Source organism: Canis lupus, chromosome 3, assembly GCF_011100685.1.
Source record: "Canis lupus familiaris isolate Mischka breed German Shepherd chromosome 3, alternate assembly UU_Cfam_GSD_1.0, whole genome shotgun sequence".
Lineage (NCBI taxonomy): Eukaryota > Metazoa > Chordata > Mammalia > Carnivora > Canidae > Canis > Canis lupus.
The window spans coordinates 34983833-35009957 of NC_049224.1; the positions used below are offsets into that span (position 1 = coordinate 34983833).

The 26125-nt window shown below is 38.2% G+C and overlaps 1 pseudogene; it reads left to right on the plus strand.

Annotated features, from left to right (window-relative positions):
* Nucleotides 1-490: 490 nt before the first annotated feature.
* Nucleotides 491-1465, plus strand: LOC100683915 (annotated as a pseudogene).
* The last annotated feature ends 24660 nt before the right edge of the window (nucleotides 1466-26125 follow it).

Genomic DNA, 26125 nt, shown 5'->3' on the forward strand with positions numbered 1-26125 from the left:
TGCCATTTATTTTTTAAATCCCTGCTAATGCAGAGTCATTCCTCCATCTTTGTCTCAGCCTGTCAGCCCATAATCTGATCTGCTGAAGGAGAAGATTTTTTTCACGGTATCATTCACAAATTTGAGGTACTTAATGTAGGTACTTCTAAATTATTCTAAAAATGTAGATCAGGACAAGGCCAACAACCAAGCTCTGAAGCCCTCCAATGGGACCTCCCAAGACAGTTCCAGTAACCAGGACCCTGAGGAATCATCACTGGTTAGTGGTTGACATATATCCTTTAGCCCAGCTTCCAATTGTCCTTGAAATCAACTTCATGGACAAGATACCTGGAAATATGTTACAAAAGGCTTAGTTGTGAAGTCCATACTTTTTACTTGTCCAGGAAACTTTCTTATCTAAAAAAAAAAAAAAATGGGGGGGAGGAGTAATCAGAGCTTCTTCCAGATGTGCCTCTCTCCTGGTTTCATGGAGTTTCCTCCTCACAGCATGGCCCCGAAATGCCAGTCCTTGCTCGCGCATCAAATGAAGAAACCAAGGCTGCCTCCTGCGCCCAATCCGGAGGAAACATCAACCTCTCAGAACTTGCTGAAGGGAGAAAAAGAACAGCAAGGAGCAGTTGAACATATTGATGAAGTACAAAGTGAAATAGACAGACTTAATGAACAAGCCAGTGAGAATATTTTGAAAATAGAACAGAAATATAACAAACTCCACCAACCATTTTTTCACAAGAGGTTGGAATTGATCACCAAAATCCCCAATTTTGGAGTAATAACATTTGTCAACCATCCACAAGTGTCTGCACTGCCTGGGGAGGAGGATGAAGAGGCACTTCATTATTTGACAAGAGTTGAAGTGACAGAATTTGAAGATATTAAATCAGGTTACAGAATAGATTTTTTATTTTGATGAAAACCCTTACTTCAAAAAAAGTTCTCTCCAAAGAATTTCACCTGAATGAGAGTGGTGATCCATCTTCAAAGTCCACTGAAATCAAATGGAAATCTGGAAAGGATTTGACAAAACATTCAAGTCAAACACAGAATAAAGCCATCAGGAAGAGACAGCACGAAGAACCAGAGAGCTTCTTAACCTGGTTTACTGACCACTCTGTTGCAGGTGCAGATGAGTTAGGAGAGGTCATAAAAGATATTTGGCCAAATCCATTACAGTACTACTTGGTTCCAGATATGGATGATGAAGAAGGGAAAGAAGAAGGAAGAAAGAAGAAGAAAGAAGAAAGAAGAAGAAGAAGAAGGAGAAGGAGAAGGAGAAGGAGAAGGAGAAGAAGAAGGAGAAGAAGAAAGAAGAAGAAGGAGGAGGAGGAGTAAGAAAGAAGAAGAAGGAGGAGGAGGAGGAGGATTGGAAGATATTGATGAAGAAGGAGATGAGGATGAAGGTCAAGAAGATGACAATGATGATGAGGGGGAAGGCAAGGAGGATGAAGGAGAAGATGACTAATGGAACACTGATGGATTCCAACATTCCATTCCAATTTTCTCCAGTCCCTGGGAGCAAGTTGCATCTCTTTTGTCCCCCCCCCCTTGTGCTCATTTGTCCTGTTTTTTTGAAGTCTCTTTTCTCTCCCTTTATACCATGGTTCTCAATTTATTTTGGGGGGAAACACCTTGAGCAGAATACAGAGGGAAAAGAATCTCTACCGCTTTCTGTTCCAAATTCATTTTTATCCCTTCCTGTCTCAACAAAAACTTTATGGAATCAACACTACAGTACTGCTCTGTGGGAAGAAAGAAAAACCTTCTGCTCCCTTAGCTTTGCTGGAAGCTGGAGGGTGCTAGGCCCCTGTGTAGTAGTGCATAGAATTCTAGCTTTTTTCCTCCTTTCTCTATATATTGAGCTCAGAGATTACACTGTGTCTTTATGTGAAAGTGGACAGTTAGCATTTACCAACATGTACCTGTCTACTTTATCTTGTTTAAAAAAAGAAAAAAACTTTTAAAAATGGGGTTATAGAAGGTCATCAAAGGGTGGGTTTGAGATGTTTGGGTGGGTTAAGTGGGCATTTTGGCAACATGGCTTCTCCTTTGGCATGTTTAATTGTGATGTTTAATGTACATCCTTGCAGTTTAAGATGACACTTTTAAAATAAAACTCTCCTAATGATGACTTGAGCCCTGCCACTCAATGGGGGAATCAGCAGAATCAGAGGATCTTATTTGGAATTGACATTCTCTATTGTAATTTTGTTCCTGTTTATTTTTAAATTTTCTTTTTGTTTCACTGGAAGGGAAAGATGCTTAGTTTTAAACGTTAAAAGTGTACAAGTTGCTTTGTTACAATAAAACTAAATGTGTATACACACACACACACACATGGTAAAAATAAACTCAGTTCATTGTGGAGTACTGAATACTTGCTTCCTTAAGTGCTTTTCTATTTTTTCCTCCTTGTTGAATCAGAATTTAAGTGTGGATTGCTTCTCCTCTTCTTGGGTAGATTTCTGCCATGAGATTGTGTCCCTCTTTTCTCTGAACCTTTTGAAATATGTCCTCTTAGGCTCTCAGGCACATAAATGATTCTCTCACACATATCTTTGCTGAGCAGTAACATTATACCCTTCACAAAAACCATTTCACAATGGATTGCATATCTAAACATAATGCAAAACTCTAAAACTCCTAAAAGATAACACAGAAGAAAATCTTTGATGAAAACTTTTTAGGTAAAACACCAAAGGTATAATCCATAAAAAAAGAATTCAAAAGTTGGGCTCAATTAAAATTAAAACCTTTGGCTCTATGAAAGACACTGATAAGAGAAGGGGAAAATAATGAAAAAATAATTACAAAACACATATCTGATAAAGGACTGTTATTCCAAATGTGCTAAGAAAATTTAAAACTCAATAATAAGAAAATGAACAACCTGATTAAAAAACAGGCAAAAAGATCTGAACAGACACCAAATAAGATATACATATGGCAAATAAGCATATGAAAAAATGCCTAACATCACGTCAGTGTGAATTTCAAATTGAAACAAGATACAACTACACCCCTATTAAAATGGATAAAATCCAAAACACTGAGAACACCAAATGCTGGCAAAGATGTGGAGCACAGGAACCCTCATTCATCACTGGTGAGAATGCAGAATGGTATAACTACTTTGGAAGACAGTTTGACAGCTTCTTACAAAACCAGACGTACTCTACCCATATGATCCAACAACCATACTCTTTGGTATTCACCCAAATGAGTTGGAACCTTATGTTCACACAAAAACTGGCATATGAATGTTTAGAACAACTTTATTAATAATTGCCAAAACTTTGAAGCAATATGTCCTTTTGCAGGTGAAGAGGTAAATAAACTGTGATACATCCAAATGGTAAAATATTATTCAGGGTTAAAAAGAAATTAGCTATGAAGACACAAAAAGGCAGGGGGGAAGCTTAAATGCATATTTACTAAGTGAAATAGGCTAATTTCAACCATATGAGCTTCTGAAAAAGAAGACATACCTGGAGACAATAAAATATTATGGCTTTCCAGGGATTTGGGGAGAGGAAAGAATGAATAGATGGAGCTTTAAGCTAAGTGGGTTTCTAAGGCAGCAAAATTAATTCTATACACTCTAATGGTGAATATATATACATATAAATGTTTCATATACATATATGTATATACATATATATGTTTCATATATACGTTTATATGTATATACACACATACACAACATTAGGGTTGGTTGTATACATTCTATGGGTCTTGACAAACATATAATGATATGTATGATATGTATTCACATATACATATATGTATTCACATATAAACATAATGATATGTATATACATATAAACTTTCATATTTATATGCACATTTTGATTTTTGGAGCAATTTTAGCTATAGAGAAGTTGAACAAATTATATAGAAAGCTCTCATATACCTTCTGTCATGAACAAAGTTTCCCCTTAACATCTTGCATTACTGTGGTATATTTGTTACAATTAATGAACCAAATTTGCATTATTCTTAACTAAAGTCTATAGTTTACATGAAGATTCACTCTTTGTGCTGTAAAGTTTTATAAGTTTTGACAAACACATAATGTCAGGTATCCAATATTACATCATGCAGAATAGTTTCAACATACCAAAAATCATCTCTAATTCACCTTTTCATCCCCACTCCTCCCCCAATCTGGCAATCATTGATCATTTTGTCTACCTATTTTTTCAAGGTCATATAGTTGGAGTCATTTAGTTGGCTTCTTTCTAGATTGGCTTCTTTCATTTAGCAATATGCATTTAACGATCCTCCATGTAGTTTTGTGACTTGATAACTTCTTTCTTCTTAAAGCTGAATAATATTTTATTGTATGGATATACTGCAGCTTGTTTATCCATTCATCTATTAAAAGATACTTCTAGGGGGATCCCTGGGTGGCGCAGTGGTTTAGCGCCTGCCTTTGGCCTGGGGCACAATCCTGGAGACCCGGGATCGAATCCCACGTCGGGCTCCCGGTGCATGGAGCCTGTTTCTCCCTCTGCCTGTGTCTCTGCCTCTCTCTCTCTCTCTCTCTCTCTCTCTCTCTGACTATCATAAATAAATAAAATTTTTTAAAAAAAAAAGATACTTCTAGGGATGTCTGAATGGCTCAGTGGTTGAGCATCTACCTTTGGCTCAGGTCGTGATCCCAAGGTCCCAGGATCGAGTTCCACATCGGGCTCCCAGCAAGGAGCCTGCTTCTCCCTCTGCCTGTGTCTCTGCCTCTCTGTGTCTCTCATGAATAAATAAATAATTTAAAAAAAAAAAGATACTTCTATACAATGGGACACTATTCGGCCAAGAGAAATTTAAAAATCCTGCCATTCATGACAATGTGGATGAAGCTTGACATTATGCTAAGTGAATTAAGTCATACAGAGAAAGAAAAATGCTGCATAATGTCACTTATATGTGGAATCTAAAAAAGCCAACCTCATAAAACAGAGTATAGAGTGATAGTTACCAGGAATTGTGTGTGTGTGTGTGTGTGTGTGTCCAGAAAAAGGGATAGGGGGATGGAAAGGTGTTAGTCAAATAGAACAAACTTCCAGTTATAAAATGAATTAGCTCTGAAGATCTAATGTACAACATAGTAACTATAGTTAATAATACTAATATGCTTGAGATTTGTTGACAGTAGATCTTAAATGTTCTCACCACAAAAAGAAATGTAACCATGTGACATGGTGAAGGTGTTAGCTAATTCTAGGGTGGCAATCATTTTGCAATATAGAAATGTATCAAATCAACACATCCTACACGCGAAACTTACAAAATGTCATATGTCAATTGTATCAGGTAAAGCTGGAAAAAATAAAATAAATAAATAAAACAAAAATTAATTAAAAATAAATATTTCAGTTGCTTTCAGCTTAAAGCAATTTTGGGAAAAGCTACTTTCGTGTGCACGTTTTTATGTGGTCATAAGTTTTCAATTTAATTGAGAAGATACTTAGAAGTCTGACTGCTGTATTATATAAAATTGTTTTGGTCTGTGAGAAACAGTCTCCCCTCAGTGGCTGGACCACTTTACATTCATACTAGCAATGGTAGTTCCTGTTTCTCTGCATCACTGCCAACCTTAGATATTATCAGTGTTTTGGATTTTACCATTGTACTGGTTTTGTAGTGCTATCTCTTCATTTTAACTTTTAACATCTTTCAATGTTGAATTGGCAAATTCTCTAATGACATATAATGTTGAGCATTTCTTCATATGTTTATTTGCCATCTGTATATCCTACATTGCCAGGACTGCTGTAACAAAATACCACAGACTGTTTGACTTTCACAACAGAAATTTACTTTCTCACAGTTCTAGAAGCTACAAGCCTGAGATAAGGTGTTGGCAGGTCTGATTTCTCCTGAGGCTTCTTTCCTTGGCTTACAAGCCATCTTTTCACTATACCCTTGTGGTCTTGTCTCTGTGTATGTGTATGTTATGTCCAAATCTCCTTCCTTTTCTTTTTTTTTAAAAAAAACATTTTATTTATTTATTTATTTATTTATTTATTTATTTATTTATTTGAGAGAGAGAGAGAGAGCACAAGTGGTGTGTGGGCAGTGCAGCATGGAGGGGTAGAGGGAGAAGGACAAGCAGATTCCTCACTGAGCAGGGAGCCTGAAGTGGGACTCGATCAAGATCCTGGGATCATGACCTGAGCTGAAGGCAGATGCTTAACCAACTGAGCCACCTTAAGGAGATAAGATATCCTAAATCTCCTTTTCTTATAAGGACACCAGTCAACCCCAAAAACTTTCACTTAATTACCTCTTCAAAGACCTATCTCCAAATCAGGATACATTCTGAGGTACTGGAGGTTAGAACTTCAACATACAAATTTTAGGGAACATAATTTAACTCATTCATAATTCAGCTTCTTTGGTGAGGTATCTGTTCAGATATTTCACCTATTTTTAATATGATTTTATAAGCATTGAGTTTTAAGTGGTTTCTTGTGTATTTCAGATATAAGATTCTTATCAGATATGTATTTTGTAAATATTTTCTCCAAGTCTGTGGCTTGTCTTATTATTCTCTTAACAGAGCCTTTCATGGAGCAGAAGATTTTAATTTTAACGTAGTTTTATTTTTCTATTTTTTTATTCACAGATTGTGGTTTTTGTGTTGTGTCTAAAACACATTGCCAAAGCCAAGGTCATTTACATTTTTTGTTACCTTCAAGAACTTTTATAATTCTGCTTTTTTATAGTTAGGTCTATGATCCACTTAAGTTAATTTTTGTAGAAGATATAAAGTCTTTGTCTACATTAATTTTTTTTTGCATATGGATGTCCAATTGTTCCAGCAGAATTTCTTGAAAAAACTATCTATTCTCCATTTAATTACCTCTTCTCCTTTGTCAAAGATTGAAAAAGATTCTTTAAAAAGATCAATAACAGGGCATCCCAGGTGGCTCAGCGGTTTAGCACCGCCTTTGGCCCAGGGCGTGATCCTGGAGACCCGGGATCGAGTCCCACGTCAGGCTCCCTGCATGGAGCCTGCTTCTCCCTCTGCCTATGTCTCTGCCTCTCTCTATGTGTGTCTCTCATGAATAAATAAATAAAAAAAAATCAATAACATTGCTAAACCTCTAGCACAATAACTAAGAAAAAAATTAAAAAGATACAAATTACTCATATCAGAAAATGAGAGATGAGCAATACTGATTCCATGGACATTGAGCTAAATGAATTTAAAGAATCAGCTTTTACTTTTGTTGGTATTTTGTTGACTTTTGCTTACTTTTTGTTTTCCTGTTTTTATTATTTTTATTCTTCTACTTGATTTAGGTTTATATTGCTCAGATTTCTTAGTTTTTTAGGGTGGACATTTTCTCTAGGCTTCTTCTTCAGTTCATGTCTTATTCAGGTATGCATTGCTTAATCTCTAGGTATTTTGGAATTTTCCAGCTATCTTTTTGTCACTTATTTTTAGTTTAATTTCATTGTGGGTTGAAAGCATATTTTGTATGATTTTTATTCTTTGAGATGTGATAAGGTGTGTTTTATGACCCAGAACGTGGTCTATCTTGTGAATGTTCTATGTGAATCTGAGAACATGTATTCTTCTGTTGTTTGATAAAATTCTATATAAATATAAATTAAATCTGGTTAAATGATTATGCTGTTCATTTCAACTATATGCTGGCTGATTTTATACCCACTGGTTCCATCAATTACTAATAGAGGCACATTGATGTCCTCAACAATAATATTGGATTTGTCTATTTTTCTTGCAGTTCTAGTAGTTTTTGTTTCAAGTATTTTGATACCTTGTTTTATGTGGATACATGTTAAGGATTATTATGTCTTCTTGGAAAATTGATCCCTTTACCATTATGCAATGCATCTATCTTTGCCATCCTGTCTTGTTTTAAGGTCTGCTTTGTCTGAACTTAATAAATCTACTCTACCTTTCTTTTGCTTGATGTTAGCATGTCTTTCTCCATTCCTTTCCTTTTAATCTATGCTTTATATTTAAAGTTGGTTTCTCATACACAAGTTAGGTTGGGCTTTTTTCCTTTTTTTATTCACACTTACAAGATCTGTGTTTTAATTAGTACATTAGTTCACAGACATTTATTTTTTTGTTTTGTACTTTTGTACTTTTGTTTAAGTAGGCTCCATTCTGAAGTGGAGCCCAATGCATAGCTTGAACTCACGACTCTGAGTTCAAGACCTGAGCTGCCATCAAGAGTCTAATGTTTAACTGAGCTACTCAGGCACCCCTAGTTCACATGCACTTAAAGTGACTATATATTCAGATTAAGATCTATCCTGTTTATGACTGCTTTCTATTCACCGAATTTTTGAAACTTTCTTTTTTATTCGCTGAATTTTTGAAGCTCTTTCTTTTTCCCACTTTTCTAGCTTGAGCATTTTATATTATTTTATTTTATCTCCTTTCTTAAAATATGTATCTTTTTAAAAGTTTTAGCACTTGCCTTTGAATTTGCAAATATATATTTATAACACATCTAAATTCACTATCAAGCAACTCTATTCTGTTTCCAAGGTAGTGCAGATACCTTATAAGACAGCAACTCCAATTATTGTCTCCCATTTCTTTATCACTGACATTCATTTCATTTATCCATAACCTGCAATCATTCAATATATTATTATTGCTTTGAACAAACAGATATATATTAGGTCAGTTGAGTAATAAAAATTAAATATGTGATTTTACTTCCATTTATTCTTTGATGGTCTTCTTTCTTTATGTAGACACAGGTTTATAACCTATACCATTTCCTTCTCTTTGAAGAGCTTCTTTTAACATTCATTGAAAGGCAGGTCTACTGGCAAAAAATTCCTCCAGTTTTTGTCTGGGAAAGTTTATTTCTCCTTCTTTTTTGAGGGATAACTTTGCTATATATAGAATTCTAAGTTGGTGGGGGTTTTCTTCCAAGATTAAATACGTCACTATACTCATCTCTTGCTTACAGTTTCTGATGAGAATTTTGATATACTTCTTATTCTTTTCATCTACAGATAATGTGTTTATTTTCCCTTTTGGTTTCTTTCAAGATTTTCCTTGGCTCTTTGTTTTCTGCAGTTTGAATATGATATACCTAGTTGAAGTGTGTGTGTATATATATATATCTTGTGTGTATCTGGATTTGTGGTTTGGTATCTGTTAATTTTGGAAAATTCTTAGCATTATTACTTCAAATGTTTCTTCCCTTTTTTTCTATTTCTTTCTTTTTTCTGTCTTTCTTCTTTCTCTTCCTTCTGGTATTTCCAATACATGTACATTACACTGTTATAAACGACCCACAGCTCTTGAATAGCTTTTCCATTTTTTCTACTTTTTTGTCTTTTTATTTCAATCTGGGAAATTTCTATCAACATATCTTCAAGATCACTAATATTTTTCCAGCTCTGTGCAATCTATTGATGAGCACATCAAAAGCATTATTCATTTCTTCACAGTATTGTTATTTCAAATATTTCCTTTATGAATCTTTCTTAGCTTCCATCTCTTTGCTATAACAATCATCTGTTATTACAACATTGTCTGTTTTTCCAATTCATGCCCTTAATATGTTAATCATATTAATTTTAAATTTGCTATCTGTTAATCCCCAAATTGCTGTCATATTTGACCTGGTTTTCATGAATGCCTTGTGTCTTCAGGTTGTCTTTACTCTTGTCTATTAGCACACTTTATAGTTTTTTGTTGTTTTTGAAAGCTGGACATGATGTACCTGATAATAGGATCTGAGGTAAGCAGGCTTCATTGTGGAAGTATTACGTTTATCTGGTTAGGAATTGGGTTGTTTCGGGTTTGTTGTAGCTGGACAAGCCAGAAACTTCAGTTTCCCTAGTTTCATCGTGTTTTGCTTTGCTTTCCCATCTTGCCTTTGTTTCCCCAGTAATTCTTTTTTAAATAGTTTTATCTTGCAGCCCTCTCAGTTGTAATTCACTGTTTCTATCTTGGAGCACTGCTGATGTAGCCGTAAGGTGTTAGCTAGGGAAGGCATTTTTGCAATATATGATTGAATTTTAAGTTTTTAGTGGTTCTAAGTCCCTGGGTCTGACCTCCAGAAACATTTCTTGGCCGTTTTGGTTTTTTGCCTTTCCTAAGGTGAGACAGAAAGATCATAAGCTTCTTACCTAATTCTCCTTCCCCCAGATCAGGTAAGTCTCTGGCAGAATAGTGTCTCTTGAGAGCAGTCCTTTGCTATGGAGAATGCTCTGGGCTTATTTCAAATGACTATTTTTCCCTTGAGTTTTTCTCTGATTTTCACTGTGAGAATCTGCTGAGGCTCCTGTAGGTAAAATTGAATAAACTATGGGGGGTCTCAAAAGATGACTTCCCCCAGGAGTTTTTAACTCTCAACCTGGTCTACAACTCATCCTTTAGCAATTTGTCAATTTCTAACAGTTATTGGCTCTAGTGGCTTCTGCCCAAGGTTAGCTGAGTTCAGCTGTAATCCTCTATATCTGTCCATCTTTCCAGTTTGAGGGATGGCAGTTTGCCCTGTGATCTCAACCTTCTGATGGATCTAAGAAAAGTCATTGATTTCAGTTTCTTTAGTTTTTTTTTTCTTTTTGTGTGGATGAGAGTGATGTCTTCCAAGTGACACCAGATGTTCATAAATAATTGTAAACATAACTAATTTATAAAATATAAGTCTAGATGGTAGGAAAATGTATAATCAAATAAGTATGTTGGTGGATGTGGTGTCTTAGGTCACTACCATCACCTTCCAGGTCACACAGAGATTTTGTCACTTGTTCCATCTTCTGATGTTTTAGGGCAGTTTCCATAATTTATAACGTGGCCTGTGGATAGTCCACAAAGCAGGTTATTCTTGTCAGTCCATTCTCTCTTAGCCTCCAGGGCACACACAAACACCCCCATGAACAGACTCTGTCAGGCTTAGCTCTTTCTTTTTTTCTGTTTTAACTTAGTTTTCTTATTATTTATGTATGGAAAGTCCAGCAGATGAGAAAACAACTGCCATTTAAAAGATCATTATTGGGAGATGCCTGGGTGGCTCAGTAGTTGAGTATCTGCCTTCAGCTCCGGGCATGATCCTGGGGTCCAGGATTGAGTCCCACATCAGGCTGCTTGTGGAGAGCCTGCTTCTCCCTCTGCCTGTGTCTCTGCCTCTATCTCTCTCTCTCTGCATCTCTCATGAATAAACAAATACAATATTTAAAAGGGGAAAGAAAAAAGATTTTTATTGAGGTGCCTGGGTGTCTCAGTCAGTTAAGCCTCTGCCTTCAGCTCAGGTCATGATCTTGGGGTCATGGAATTGAGCCTTGCATCCAGTTCTCCGATCAGCAGCATATCTGCTTCTCCTTCTTTCTCTCCCTCTGCCATCTCTTTCACTCTTACTCTCTCTTAAATAAGTAAATAAAATCCTTTTAAAAAAAGATAGTTATTAAACTCAAGATCCCAAGAAACACACCTTGCCAAGGAGAGCTACACAAACACCAGGTTTGGTCAGGAGGCAGAGGGAGTAGGGGGAAAACACAGGAAAGAGATTTTATTGTGATTTCCCTGTGAAGCAACAGGCAAGGCAGAATTGGCTAGTTTGATTAATTTCAGTGAGCTTTGGGGCATAGAGGCTATTCCTAGTTGTCTGGTACCTAGTCCTGAGGTAATTAAGGCAGAGAATAATGGCTTGGACTTTGAAAGCCCAAGAAGTAGGTGATGAGGGTGTAGACTCCCAATCAGTTAGTTTGCTTTTGAAAAGTGAACCCTTAGGAAGAAGAATCCTCCCAAAGATTAGAGTGAGGGGTAATGAGGGATGCAGAAGGTCAAAGAAAGAAGACTCAATCCTGTCAACACGGTGCCCAGACCAAGACATGTCTAGCATCTTCAAGTAGGGCAGATGTTAAAGCATCATGTTTACAGAAGCCACAAACATGGCTAATACAATTAAAACATTTCTCCACACACCCAAATGTGCCTGATGGTGGAAAAAGAGAGAAGGTTTCATTTCCCACTTGCCTTACCAAATTCAAAAACAAAAATCCATCCCATCTTGCTTAGCTTTTAAACCGACTTTTCTAAAAATTCTTTGGCTCTCATCACATTTCATCTCTACTGTTGCCCTTGGGACAAATTTGTATTTTACAGTTTAGTGAAAAATGCTTCTCTGTAACTGACTTGTATATGGGGGAGATGACTATTGTAGACATTTATAATTTGAGAACAATCAGTCTTCCTCAGGGAGAGAGTCTAAGTAATTAAAAATTATGATGATTAATGTAAGAATAATAGAATGGTGATCCCGCTATTTCCTAACAGCATTAAAACATCTTTAGCCACAAAAGATTTGTAGGAAAAGAGTGAATTGACAACCTAAGATAGAAACTAATTTGGAATACAATTAATTTTGGTGCTCTTGAAAAGTAATACATTTTACATTATGGCAAATGGTTGCAACTAATTGCTATCTGAGGAATACTGTAAATTGGTTATTTGTTCTTTATTTAATATAGTTTCTGTGATTGTTTGAACTCTTATTTATGGGAAGGTCTGGTTTTCAATTTAAAATAATTATTAGAAAAAGAAGAGAACACAATTTTGCTATGAACAAACAGACGTAACCCTGGGTAGCACTAATGGTTGGCAGAGTTTATTTTCACTGCCTCTGTTCCTCATAAGAACATGCCTTCCACCCATCTACACCTGTGCAGTGCTCTGTCATTACACCCACTGCTTGGAGAACCTACAGGCTCCCCTCTAAAGAACAACAGAAATCTGTGTAACAGAAATCTTCTTACCAAGCCTAAGGTAAATCCTTTACTATTATTACTGCACTAATTTCCAACCAATCTTATAAGGTAGAAGCTATTTTTATTTTAAAGGTAAGGAAACTGAGGAAAAAAGTTCAATAACTTAGCCAAGGTCATCCAGCTAGTAAGTATTAGAGCCAGAATTCAAAGCAGACATTCTGACTCTACAAGAGACTTTAACAGTCAAGTTATCCCACCTCCCAATAGTCCTGACCCATGTTCCATTCTTGCCAATGCAGTCGTCTGTTCCAATGAGCCTGCTTTCCCCTTTAGCACGGGCTGTTTCAGTGGGATACATTTGTTCTTTATAGGTCTGCCTTAATCAGGCACATTCAGAGGGCCAGAAGGGCCCAGGCTACTTTCAGGTATTGAAGCCATTAAACATAATACCAAAACAAAAAAAAAATGTGAAAACAAAATAAAGTAGCAAACAACTGCCATTGTGGCCTTTATTTTTTCTCCAGGACTTTTTTTCTCCATTGAGAAAAACTTTATACTTGAGGGCTTTATCTCTTACCCAATATGAAAATCAATCTGAATTAATTAGGAGACTGTTCTAACACCAAATAACTACCATATCATTTTTGAAGCCCACCTTGATCTTGGGATCCTGACAAATGACCTCTCTTCCCTCCATTGCCATCTTGCCCCCTCCAAAGCCTCACAATGCCCCACCCTCAGATCATAGCCCTGACACTAATTCTTTAATAACAGGCTGTGTCAATCAATTGTATTAATGACAGTTCTTCACTTCTCTTTTCATTCACACTCTGTTATATGACTTTGCAGCTCCTCTTGTTAAGGAAACAAGCTATTCCCTGCCCCTTGAAACTGTGCTAGCCCTGAGACATGTTTAGCCAATAGAATTGAAGTAGTGATGTCCCAGTTTTGTTCCAAGTGTCAAGAATCTTTGCATGTTTCCACTCACTCTCTTTTGCCAATAGCATTACTGTGAAAACATGCCCAACCTAGTCTGATGGAGGATGAGAGTCATGTGGAATGAGCCCAGTAACTTCAGTTGATCAGCCTAGGACAACCTAGGTTTACCAACCATCCGCTGACTCCTCAATTGTTAATAAGCCCAACCAAGACAACGAAACCTCTTCATCAATATGCAAAGCTAATCTCAGGCACAGCAGGTCTAGATATATATTATTACTCACTACCAAGATTTTTGTGGTTGCCAGAATTATTATGGCAATAAATTTTGATGCAGAATTTTTGGCTTTGGTAGAAAGTAATAGTACCTTGAATATCACATGCTTTTTATAAGAGCTATGGACCTTTTGAATGTAAATAAATTTCAACTTCAGCAATCCTAAATAAGAAAATATTTTCCCCTCATCCCCATCCCTACTTTGGTATTCTATTTTAATTTTGAGTTAAAAAAAATCTCAAATCTATACATATATGAAATCACAAGCAAATATAACTGTGTCAAAGATCTAAGAGTAACTCCCCAACATAAATTGAAATTAATTTGGAAACTTAAATAGATTAAATTATATGTCTTAACTGGCATCTAATACTTCCCCAAAATTCTGAAACCTTGACAAAGCTGATTTATCAGAATTGGAATAAAAACCTGAAACTAAGTTTTTGTTTCATTTTGTTTTGTTTTCCTCAGAGCATTTATCTTTACTTTCTCTTCCTTTGACCTTGAGTAAGTTGGCCTATCAGTTACTGTTTTAGAGGTCAAAGAATAATTGGACAGATTACTAGTTTTCTTGGTATACTTACCAAGTACTTTCTTATTACTTTGTTTGAAACAGGGATTCATATTTTTGTATGCCACAAACTAACACTTTCAATGATATGCTTAATTACTTTCAATTTTTCTGTTAGAGCCACTTAAAAACCAAAACAGGACTGAGACTCCTTCCAGTATACTCTTACAGGAAAAGTAATCAACTGACTTATTTTTGTGCACTGAAGGCATAAATATCTGAGTAAATGGTACTAAATGTTCAGTCACTAATTGGGACAGACATCTTCAAGACCATTCCTGTTGAGAGACTTTCCCAAGTCAACTAACTTTGCTGAGCACAACAGCCAGCAACACCCTGAGATGCCACAGCTGTCATTTCCATTGAGATAGTATATCCAAAGAAAGTTGTTCTAGCAGATATAACTTTGAATTCTTCATCTCAGTCATGAAAAGAAATCAGGTTAGACATTTCCTAATAGAATATTTTTATGTGGTTTCAAATGGGTTGTTTGGAAGAAAGTCTTGTTTACAATTTCAGTACTTCTATTTTTAGGGTCCAATAGGACTTCAGGGCTATAGGACAGTGAAAGGCAATTAAAAGTAAATATGCTGCTCAGTGTATTTGCAAATCTCTGGGAAAATATGTGTTTTAGATGAAATCAATCCTCAGGACACCTGGGTGACCTGGTCAGTTAAGCATCTGCCTTTGGCTTAGGTCATGATTCCAGGGTCCTGGGAGAGCCCCATGTCAGACAGACTCCCTGCTCACTGGGGACCCTGCTTCTCCTTATGCCTGCCATTTTCCTGCTTATGTGCTCTGTTTTTCTCTGTTGAATAAATAAATAACATCTTTAAAAAAAAGAAATAGATGAACTCAATCCTTATTTTACTTCCTCTGGTAGGATTCTTGTGAAATCACCCTAACCCACACTGCCTTTGCCATGACCTCCTGACATTCATATGTATCTCCTCCTAGAACTAAAGGGGGATATGAGAGCTTGATGTCCTTATAGGAATCTCCATCATCTTGAACTCAGCACAGAGGCCGGTGCATTGATTGGAGGCAAAGGAAAAACACAATAAAAAATAGTACAACAAGTATGGAAGACAAGCAGAAAGGAAGCTCTCCTTCCAAACCAAAAGTTCCTTCAGGGTACTGTGCACCTTCTCTCCTTCTCTCTCTCTCTCTCTCTCTCTCTCTCTCTGTGTGTGTGTGTGTGTGTGTGTGTGTGTGTGTGTGTGTGTTTAAATCTCCACACAGCACTTTAGCATTGTAGACCATCAGAAAATACTGGCTAACTGAATTCATGGATACTTTAAGTTCCGTTATGATAAAGCAATGTTTGTCATCCCTGTCTTGTATTCCAGCACATTGTGTTAACCTAGGATGATAACAGATGCTCCAGAAGTGATTGTTGAGTGAATAAACAGAAGGTGGGGAGGGAGAGAAAGGTGTAGGAAGAGAAAACTCTTCCTCATGAAGCAAGTTGTGTCTTCAAAGTCACATCCCTCCAGGAAGATGACATTTCAGTTTAATATTTAGACATTTACGAACCTGAGATCCTGGTCCATATGCTCAGTTTCTCTCTCAAAGTTTTCTTAATTAATTACCTGTGACTCTAGCCTCCAGGAGATGGGAGGAGGGAGAGAGGGAAGGAGAGAGGAAAGAGAGAGAAGGAGAAGGAGGAGAAGGAAATAAGGGGGGAAATTTTAATAAAAATTTTACAGAAGAAAACAAAGTGTCTTTTTAAAATAGCATCCATTCAATCCTGGTTGTTGATAGATTTTTCTGTCTTTTCATTTTTTCACATATATCTGAATCAAATTGTTCTTAAGATGCTCTGTGGCATCTGTTTCTATACTGTTACAATCACTGTGGGAAGTCATGAGCTCCCAGTTACAGACTTGATGAACTGGGGCAGAAGCCAAGGGCATAGCTTGGCACAGTGCTGAGAAGCAGGCGCTGGGGGGACGTGCCAAGAGCCCTCACCCTACTACACAAACACACTGAATTTTGACTACTTGTGTTATTCTAAGGACATTTTTGACCTCCAAGGACTTTTCCCACACTCACATGCCAGCTGCACATTTCAGCAATTGAATGAAACCTGTGGAATGCCCTCTTTCCAAGATGGCCATACTCTCCCCTAATTGTGGAGAGGAGGAAAAAGTAAGGACCAGGCAGGTGAGCCCATTTTTAAAGATCTGAACTTTTACACATGAAGTATTCCAATGGGTGTCAAAGCCTAACAAACTCTCAGAGCCTGACCGCCAGTGAAAGTAAAGAGGGGATCCTCCAGCCCAGAGCCTCACTGGCATGCAATCAGGCCCAGGAGTTCCTTGCTAACTTCTACTCTTCCACTCAGAGCCACTTTATATGCAGCTTTCCAGACTGCCAGCTCTCACAGATGAAGAAGAAATGATTCTTCCTCCTGTGGCAAATGGAGATCAGTAAAACTCAGCTAATTGTCCAAAGCCCATCCTTCCCAACAAAAGCAATTTTTCTGATGCCCTGTATTTCTTTCACTAGTGCTATCAAGAGTTCATGTTTGTGTTCCATCTTCTTTGGCCTTTCCAATCATTGAGCATGATTGTAATAGTAATGTTCTATTCTTGTAATACCACACCTGGCAGGAGGTATAAACAAAATTACAGACCATAAGCTACAAAAGATAAAATAAAAAATACTGTGTGAGCAATATCAGATGCTGAATGCAGTCTGTACATATAGAAACCCATGAATCTCAAATGCTGCCCTCTGAATCCCCATCAAAAATTTTAGTCCTGCTCAGGAAATCTGCTCTAATTCACTACCTCTAATTATACAGCTGGAGCAAAAAGAGAATGGTGTCTTTGTTATAAACTCTCAGTATTAACAAAAAGCTCCCTAGAAAAGCCAAGCCCCAATTTTTCTTTCAGATTTACACTGACATTTGTGTCCTAACATTAACTCTATTTTCACCCTCATAGAGTAAATAGTTGGACCAGTAAAATTCACAATTTCAGCCATTAGCCTTTATAAGTAAGTGACATTCACTCAAAAATATATATCTTTATAGAAAGAAAAGCAAACACTTGAGGTACAAACCACTCCAGGTTATGTCTTAGAAAGAAATTCTGACTTTTAAATCAACACTGGCTGGAAGGGGAAAGTTACTCTCTGGGTCATGAGAAAATGATTTCTGCTTCTCCTACCCTCCCACCATATCTTTAGTTAAAGAAAAATGCCTGCAGTGTCTTAAAGACATGGCACTATTTATTCTATAATTATATATTAGTCTAAAAGTGACTATCCCTACGAGAGGTTATAAGTCAACAGATGCTAAAACATTCATAATTAAGCTTTTGTCAAAAAGAAGGAAACAAGAAAAAACAGAGTGTCTATGAAAAGCCCACAGCAAATATCATTCTCAATGGGGAAGCACTGGGAGCCTTTCCCCTAAGATCAGGAACAAGACAGGGATGTCCACTCTCACCACTGCTGTTCAACATAGTACTGGAAGTCCTAGCCTCAGCAATCAGACAACAAAAAGACATTAAAGGCATTCAAATTGGCAAAGAAGAAGTCAAACTCTCCCTCTTCGCCGATGACATGATACTCTACGTAGAAAACCCAAAAGTCTCCACCCCAAGATTGCTAGAACTCATACAGCAATTCGGTAGCATGGCAGGATACAAAATCAATGCCCAGAAGTCAGTGGCATTTCTATACACTAACAATGAGACTGAAGAAAGAGAAATTAAGGAGTCAATCCCATTTACAATTGCACCCAAAAGCATAAGATACCTAGGAATAAACCTAACCAAAGATGTAAAGGATCTATACCCTCAAAACTATAGAACACTTCTGAAAGAAATTGAGGAAGACACAAAGAGATGGAAAAATATTCCATGCTCATGGATTGGCAGAATTAATATTATCAATGTTACCCAGGGCAATATACACGTTTAATGCAATCCCTATCAAAATACCATGGACTTTCTTCAGAGAGTTAGAACAAATTATTTTAAGATTTGTGTGGAATCAGAAAAGACCCCGAATAGCCAGGGGAATTTTTAAAAAGAAAACCATATCTGGGGGCATCACAATGCCAGATTTCAGGTTGTACTACAAAGCTGTGGTCATCAAGACAGTGTGGTACTGGCACAAAAACAGACACATAGATCAATGGAACAGAATAGAGAACCCAGAAGTGGACCCTGAACTTTATGGGCAACTAATATTCGATAAAGGAGGAAAGACTATCCATTGGAAGAAAGACAGTCTCTTCAATAAATGGTGCTGGGAAAATTGGACATCCACAGGCAGAAGAATGAAACCAGACCACTCTCTTGCACCATACACAAAGATAAACTCAAAATGGATGAAAGATCTAAATGTGAGACAAGATTCCATCAAAATCATAGAGAAGAACACAGGCAACACCCTTTTTGAATTCGGCCATAGTAACTTCTTGCAAGATACATCCACGAAGGCAAAAGAAACAAAAGCAAAATTGAACTATTGGGACTTCATCAAGATAAGAAGCTTTTGCACAGCAAAGGATACAGTCAACAAAACTCAAAGACAATCTACAGAATGGGAGAGGATATTTGCAAATTACATAGCAGATAAAGGGCTAGTTTCCAAGATCTATAAAGAACTTCTCAAACTCAACACCAAAGAAACAAACAATCCAATCATGAAATGGGCAAAAGACATGAAGAGAAATCTCACAGAGGAAGACATAGACATGGCAAACATGCACATGAGAAAATGCTCTGCATCACTTGCCATCAGGGAAATACAAATCAAAACCACAATGAGATACCACCTCACACCAGTGAGAATGGGGAAAATTAACAAGGCAGGAAACCACAAATGTTGGAGAGGATGCGGAGAAAAGGGAACCCTCTTACACTGTTGGTGGGAATGTGAACTGGTGCGGCCACTCTGGAAAACTGTGTGGAGGTTCCTCAAACAGTTAAAAATAGACCTGCCCTACGACCCAGCAATTGCACTGTTGGGGATTTACCCCAAAGATACAAATGCAATGAAACGCCGGGACACCTGCACCCCGATGTTTATAGCAGCAATGGCCACGATAGCCAAACTGTGGAAGGAGCCTCGGTGTCCAACGAAAGATGAATGGATAAAGAAGATGTGGTTTATGTATACAATGGAATATTCCTCAGCCATTAGAAACGACAAATACCCACCATTTGCTTCAACGTGGATGGAACTGGAGGGTATTATGCTGAGTGAAGTAAGTCAGTCGGAGAAGGACAAACATTATATGTTCTCATTCATTTGGGGAATATAAATAATAGTGAAAGGGAATATAAGGGAAGGGAGAAGAAATGTGTGGGAAATATCAGAAAGGGAGACAGAACGTAAAGACTGCTAACTCTGGGAAACGAACTAGGGTGGTAGAAGGGGAGGAGGGCGGGGGGTGGGAGTGAATGGGTGATGGGCACTGGGGGTTATTCTGTATGTTGGTAAATTGAACACCAATAAAAAATAAATTAAAAAAAAAGAAAAAACAGAAAAAACAGAGTGCATAGAACACATGAGGGTAGGAAGGTAAAGTGAAAGATGGGCACTGACAAAGGATGTCTGGGATATTACAGGCAAGCATCACCCATTGTGCCTCAACTCTTCTAAGACACCTAATCAGAAATACATATGTTAGATGGAGCTTGCCAAAGCTTGCTGCAAGGAACAGTCTTATGTGTATATTGGCTAGTTTCCCTGAGCTTCTTTAGTAAAACATCTCTGTAAGATCCAATTTAAGTAAAATAATCAGTCTATCTTTATGTATGACATATAGAGATAAATAATGTATATATATATATTATTTCTAAGATGCTTCTGTGGACATTATGTAATTTTATTTTGCAGATTTATAGAAATACTTGTTGAATTCAAATAATCTAAATATCTCATTTGTTTATTTCAAGAGAAAATGTGCTTTTTAATGGCCATTTTATGTGGATGAGCAAGCGCCCTCATTCACCACACCCTTCTCCTGCTAATTCTCAAGATAATCAGGTTATAAGCTGCTCTGTAAGCTAACTAGAACACAGAAAAGGAGAAGAAAAGAACGCCTAAGAGCTTATGGCTTCTGAAAATTCCAAGCAAGAGATGAATGATAGTAATGCTATGAATAGCTACACATAAATCTAAACACTTTTTAGTCCATTGCTTGCCCTGAAAGAGCTCAGTAAAAACTTCATAGCACCACAGAGAGCTTTAGGCACATTCTATAATTAGCAGTAAATGGCTTCCCCAGAAAATCCCCTGTTATTGACCTTCATCCAGAAAATGTATCCTGGTTTTATTTTTTTCTTTCTCTAACACTGCAAATTAAAAGAAAACATAAAGCAACTTGATTTTTCCCCTGGCCAGTCAGCCCACATCAAATGAAAGCCATTGTTCTATTGAATATCCACCAGCTCAATGATCTTGTCTAATCAGATGTTTTAAGATTAAAATATTGGCTCCTCAAATAGCCATGTATCCAATGGGTTGTAGGGAGCATCCGTTACACTGACCAAAAGATTTGTTGTTTTTAATTAAATCCAGTAACAGTTATTGCCACTTTTGCACTAATCTTGAATGCTGCAGTGTTTTTAGAAATGATGAATCTAGTTTCAATAAAGCAATGTGCAAAGTTCCTTTCTTATTAAATTTAAATTAGTTGGAGAATTTAAATATATCATCACTGAAAAAAAGAGTGAGCAAATATTATCAGCTCAAAAAATCTATCCCTGTACAATGAAGAAGACAAGCTTATATTAACTGTTAAGCTGCTTATGAGAGTTACATCTACTGGAAGTACTTGGGGAAATAACTCATAAATAAAACACCAAAATACAAAGGGAACATTCCCTTTATATTTTATCTTCTAGTGTTCTATTCCAGTTGCACAGCTTTGGTTTCTCCCTCTGACCTCACTTATAGCACTTATAAATTCACCAATGTTGTCAACATGATCTACCATTTTTATAGCAAAGGTAACCCAGCATGAAGCAAAAAGAAAAAAAAAAGGAGTAAGATAACTAAAGAGTTTCTAAGTGTATTTTTAAACCCTATATACCACTACATAGTTCACTTCCATAATAACTTATAGTTTTTAAAATGTGTTCCTTCTGAAAAGACAAAGGGAAAATGTTGAAAGACATAGTTTTAATGGATAAACACTTTATTAAACTGTGTAGATTTTTTTTCACATTATTTTTTTATTGGAGTTCAATTTGCCAGCATATAGTATAACACCCAGTGCTCATACCGCCAAGCACCTCCCTCAGTACCCATTACCCAGTCACCCCAACCCCCAACCACCTCCCCTTCCACTACCTCTTATTCATTTCCCAGAGTTAGGTGTCTCTCATGTTTTGTCACCCTCACTGATATTTTCACTCATTTTCTCTCCTTTCCCTTTATTCCCTTTCACTAATTTTTATATTCCCCAAATAAATGAGACCATATAATGTTTGTCCTTTTCCGATTGACCTATTTCACTCAGCATAATACTCTCCAGGTCCCTCCACATTGAAGCAAATAGTGGGTATCTGTCATTTCTAATGGCTGAGGAATATTCCATTGTATACATAAACCACATCTGCTTTATCCATTCATCTTTTGTTGGACACCGAGGCTCCTTCCACAGTTAAGCTATTGTGGACATTGCTGCTATAAACATGAGGGTGCAGGTGTCCCGGTGTAACACTGCATCTGTATCTTTGGGGTAAATCCCCAACAGTGCAATCACTGGGTCGTAGGGCACATCTATTTTTTTTTCTATTTTTTTTTATTTATGATAGTCACAGAGAGACAGAGAGAGAGGCAGAGACATAGGCAGAGGGAGAAGCAGGCTCCATGCACCGGGAGCCTGATGTGGGATTCGATCCCGGGTCTCCAGGATCACGCCCTGGGCCAAAGGCAGGCGCCAAACCGCTGCGCCACCCAGGGATCCCGGGCACATCTATTTTTAACTCTTTGAGGAACCTCCACACAGTTTTCCAGACTGGCTGCACCACTTCACATTCCCACCAACAGTGCAAGAGCGTTTCCCTTTCTCCACATCCTCTCCAACACTTGTTGTTTCCTGTCTTGTGAATTTTCCCCATTCTCACTCGTGTGAGGTGATATCTCATTGTGGTTTTGATTTGTATTTCCCTGATGGCAAGTGATGCAGAGCATTTACTCATGTGTTTCTTGGCCATGTCTCTGTCTTCCTCTGTGAAATTTCTGTTCATGTGTTTTGCCCATTTCATGATTGGATTGTTTGCTTCTTTGCTGTTGAGTTTAATAAGGTCTTTATAGATCTTGGAAACTAGCCCTTTATCTGATACATCATTTGCAAATATCTTCTCCCATCCTGTGGGGTGTCTTTTAGTTTTGTTGACTGTTTCTTTTGCTGTGCAGAAGCTTCTTATCTTGATGAAGTCCCAATAGTTCATTTTTGCTTTTGTTTCTCTTGCCGTCATGGATGTATCTTGCAAGAAGTTGCTGTTGCCAAGTTCAAAGAGGGTGTTGCCTGTGTTCTCCTCTAGGATTTTGATGGAATCTTGTCTCACATTTAGACCTTTCATCCATTTTGAATTTATCTTTGTGGATGGTGTAAGAGAATGGTCTAGTTTCATTCTTCTGCATGTGGATGTCCAATTTAACCAGCACCATTTATTGGAGAGACTGTCATTTTTCCAGTTCTAATTTCAAAGCATTATGGTCTGAAAATATGCAGGGAACGATCCCAATCTTTTGGTATCAGTTAAGACCTTATTTATGACCCAATATGTGGCCTCTTCTGTAGAAAGTTCCATGTGCACTTGAGAAGAATGTGTATTCAGTTGCGTTTGGATGTAAAGTTCTCTAAATATCTGTGAAATCCATCTGGTCCAGTGTATCATTTAAAGCTCTTGTTTCTTTGCAGATGTTGTGCTTAGAAGATCTGTTTTTTGCAGAAAGTACTGTGTTCAAGTGACCAAGTATAAGTGTATTATTATCTAGGTATGTCTTAACTTTGGTTATTAATGGATATACTTGGCAGCTCCCACATTCAGGGCATAAATATTCATGATTGTTAGGTACTCTTGTTGGATAGATCCTTTATGTATGATATAGTGTCCCTCTTCATCTCTTACTACAGTCTTTCGGATTGAGGGCTCAATCCTCTGATATGAGGATTGCTACCCCTGCTTTCTTTTGAGGACCATTTGAATCGTAAATGGTTCTCCAACCTTTCATTTTCAGGCTGGAGGTGTCCTTCAGTCTAAAATGAGTCTCTTGAGACAGCAAATAGATGGGTCTTGCTTTTTTAACCAGTCTGAAACCCTGTGCCTTTTGATGGGGTCATTAAGCCCATTCACATTCAGAGTTACTACTGAAAGATATGAATTCAGTGTCATCGTAATGACCTATTCAGTCCCTTTTTTAGTGGATTATTTCTTTGTGCATCCTCTTTCTTTTAGAGTCCTCATTAATATTTCTTGCAGAGCTGGTTTGGAGGTCACATATTCTTTCAGTTCCTCCCTATCTTGGAAGCTCTTTATCTCTCCTTCTATTCTGAATGAGAGCCTTGCTGGATAAAGTATTCTTGGCTGCATGTTCTTCTTATTTAGGACCCTGAATATATCCTGCCAGCCCTTTCTGGCCTGCCAGGTCTCTGTGGAGAGGTCTTCTCTTAACCTAATACTTCTCCCATTAAAGGTTTGAGATTTCTTATCTCTTGCTGCTTTAAGGATCTTCTCTTTATCTTTGGAATTTGCAAGTTTCACTATTAAATGTCAAGGTGTTGAGCTGTTTTTATTGATTTTAGGGGAGATCACTCTGTCTCCTCTATCTGAATTCCTGTTTCCCTTCCCAAGTTAGGGAAGTTCTCAGCTATTATTTGTTCAAATACACTCTCTGGACCTCTGTCCCTTTCAGTGCCCTTGGGAACCCCAATTAAACGGACATTTTCCCCTCTGAGGCTGTCATTTATTTCCCGTAACCTATCCTCATGATCTTTTAATTGTTTTTCTCTCTTCCTCAGCTCCCTTCCTTGCCATCAACTTGTCTTTTATATCACTCACTCATTCTTCTACCTCATTAACCCTCATCATTAGGACCTCCAGTTTGGATTGCATCTCATTTAATTGATTTTTAATTTTGGCCTGATTAGATCTAAATTCTGCAGTCATGAAGTCTCTTGAATCCTTTATGCTTTTTTCTAGAGCCCCCAGTAGCTTTATAATAGTGCTTCTGAATTGGCTTTCTGGCATTGAATTGTAATCCAAATTTTGTAACTCTGTGGGAGAGAGGACTATTTCTGATTCTTTCTTTTGAGGTGAGTTTTTCCTTCGAGTCATTTTGCTCAGCACAGAGTGGCCAAAAACAAGGTGTACTGGAAAAAAAGGAGAAAAAGAGAGAAAAAAAGGTGGGGGGAACAAATAGAAGACAAAAAACAAGGGTGAGTATCCTCTGATTCTATATACTGTAAATCCCTCAACTCCCCCTGGAACTTTCCAGTGCTGCTTGGTCAATAACTTGCTTTTCTCCTGTCCTTCTAGCTGGTCTTCTGGGGGAGGGGCTTGCTGTGCTGATTCTCAGGTGTGTGCACCTGGGGGAGCTGTTCAATTCCTGCCAGGTGCATGGCTCAGTGGGAGCTGTTTATCCTGTGAGGCCCCTGCTCAGTCCTAGGTACAAGCTAACACCAGGAGGAGGAACAACAGTGACGGGGGCCAGCTCTCCAGCACTGGAGTCAGCTCCTGCAGTAACTCCCACAGCTCCCAGTCCGCAGGGGCCTGGATGCTCCAGGGGTGGGGGATGCTGCCCTGCACAGCTCGGGGCCACCCAGTGGCAGGAGCGTCTTCACTGTCCTATGTCCTCCCAGCCTCCGCCTGTCCCGGGGGAGCGCCAGATCTTGGGCTGTGTCCCCCAGAGCCCTTGATTCCTGCACCGCTGGAATCGCGCCTCTGGACCACATACCTCCTTCCGCTCGGAGCCTCTGCTCCAGCCCCTCCGAGCTGCTCCCGGGTCCTGCTCCGGGGTCCAGCCATGCGCGCTGCAGCCCTTTAGGGAGCCCGGGGCGCAGGTGTCTGTTAGTGTCCCAGGGAGCCCGAGGGCATCCCCGCCCTCCTGGGGTCCTGCTCTAACTCCCTGCGGGCGCCTTTCCACCCGGGAAGATTGGTGCAGCTCCTGCTTCTCCAGGACGGGGCTCTCCTGTCCTGGGGACACTCACCCCGGCCTTAGCCCGGCTCCTCGCGGGGCCCCTCCCCCTTGGATGCTTTTTTATTTCTTTATTTTATTTCCATCTTCCTACCTTGATAGAAGCGGGAACTGTTCTCACTGTAGCATTCCAGCTGTTCTCTCTTTAAATCGCAAACCGAATTCATAGGTTTTCATGATGATTTGAAAGTTATCTAGGTAAGTTGGTGGGGACAGGTGACTTGGGGACCCTACTCTTCCACCATCTTGCCACGCCTCTCGTATAGATTTTAAATAGGAAAATAGCACAATCTCTCTTGGTCATGTTGATTTACTGTCCCAATAGTTTCATTAAACATTACATATTATCAGCTTCCTTACATACATCCCTAACTACCCTTTAAAATTCCACAATTCTGGGGCAGCTGGGTGGCTCAGTGGTGGAGTGGCTGCCTTCTGCTCAGGTT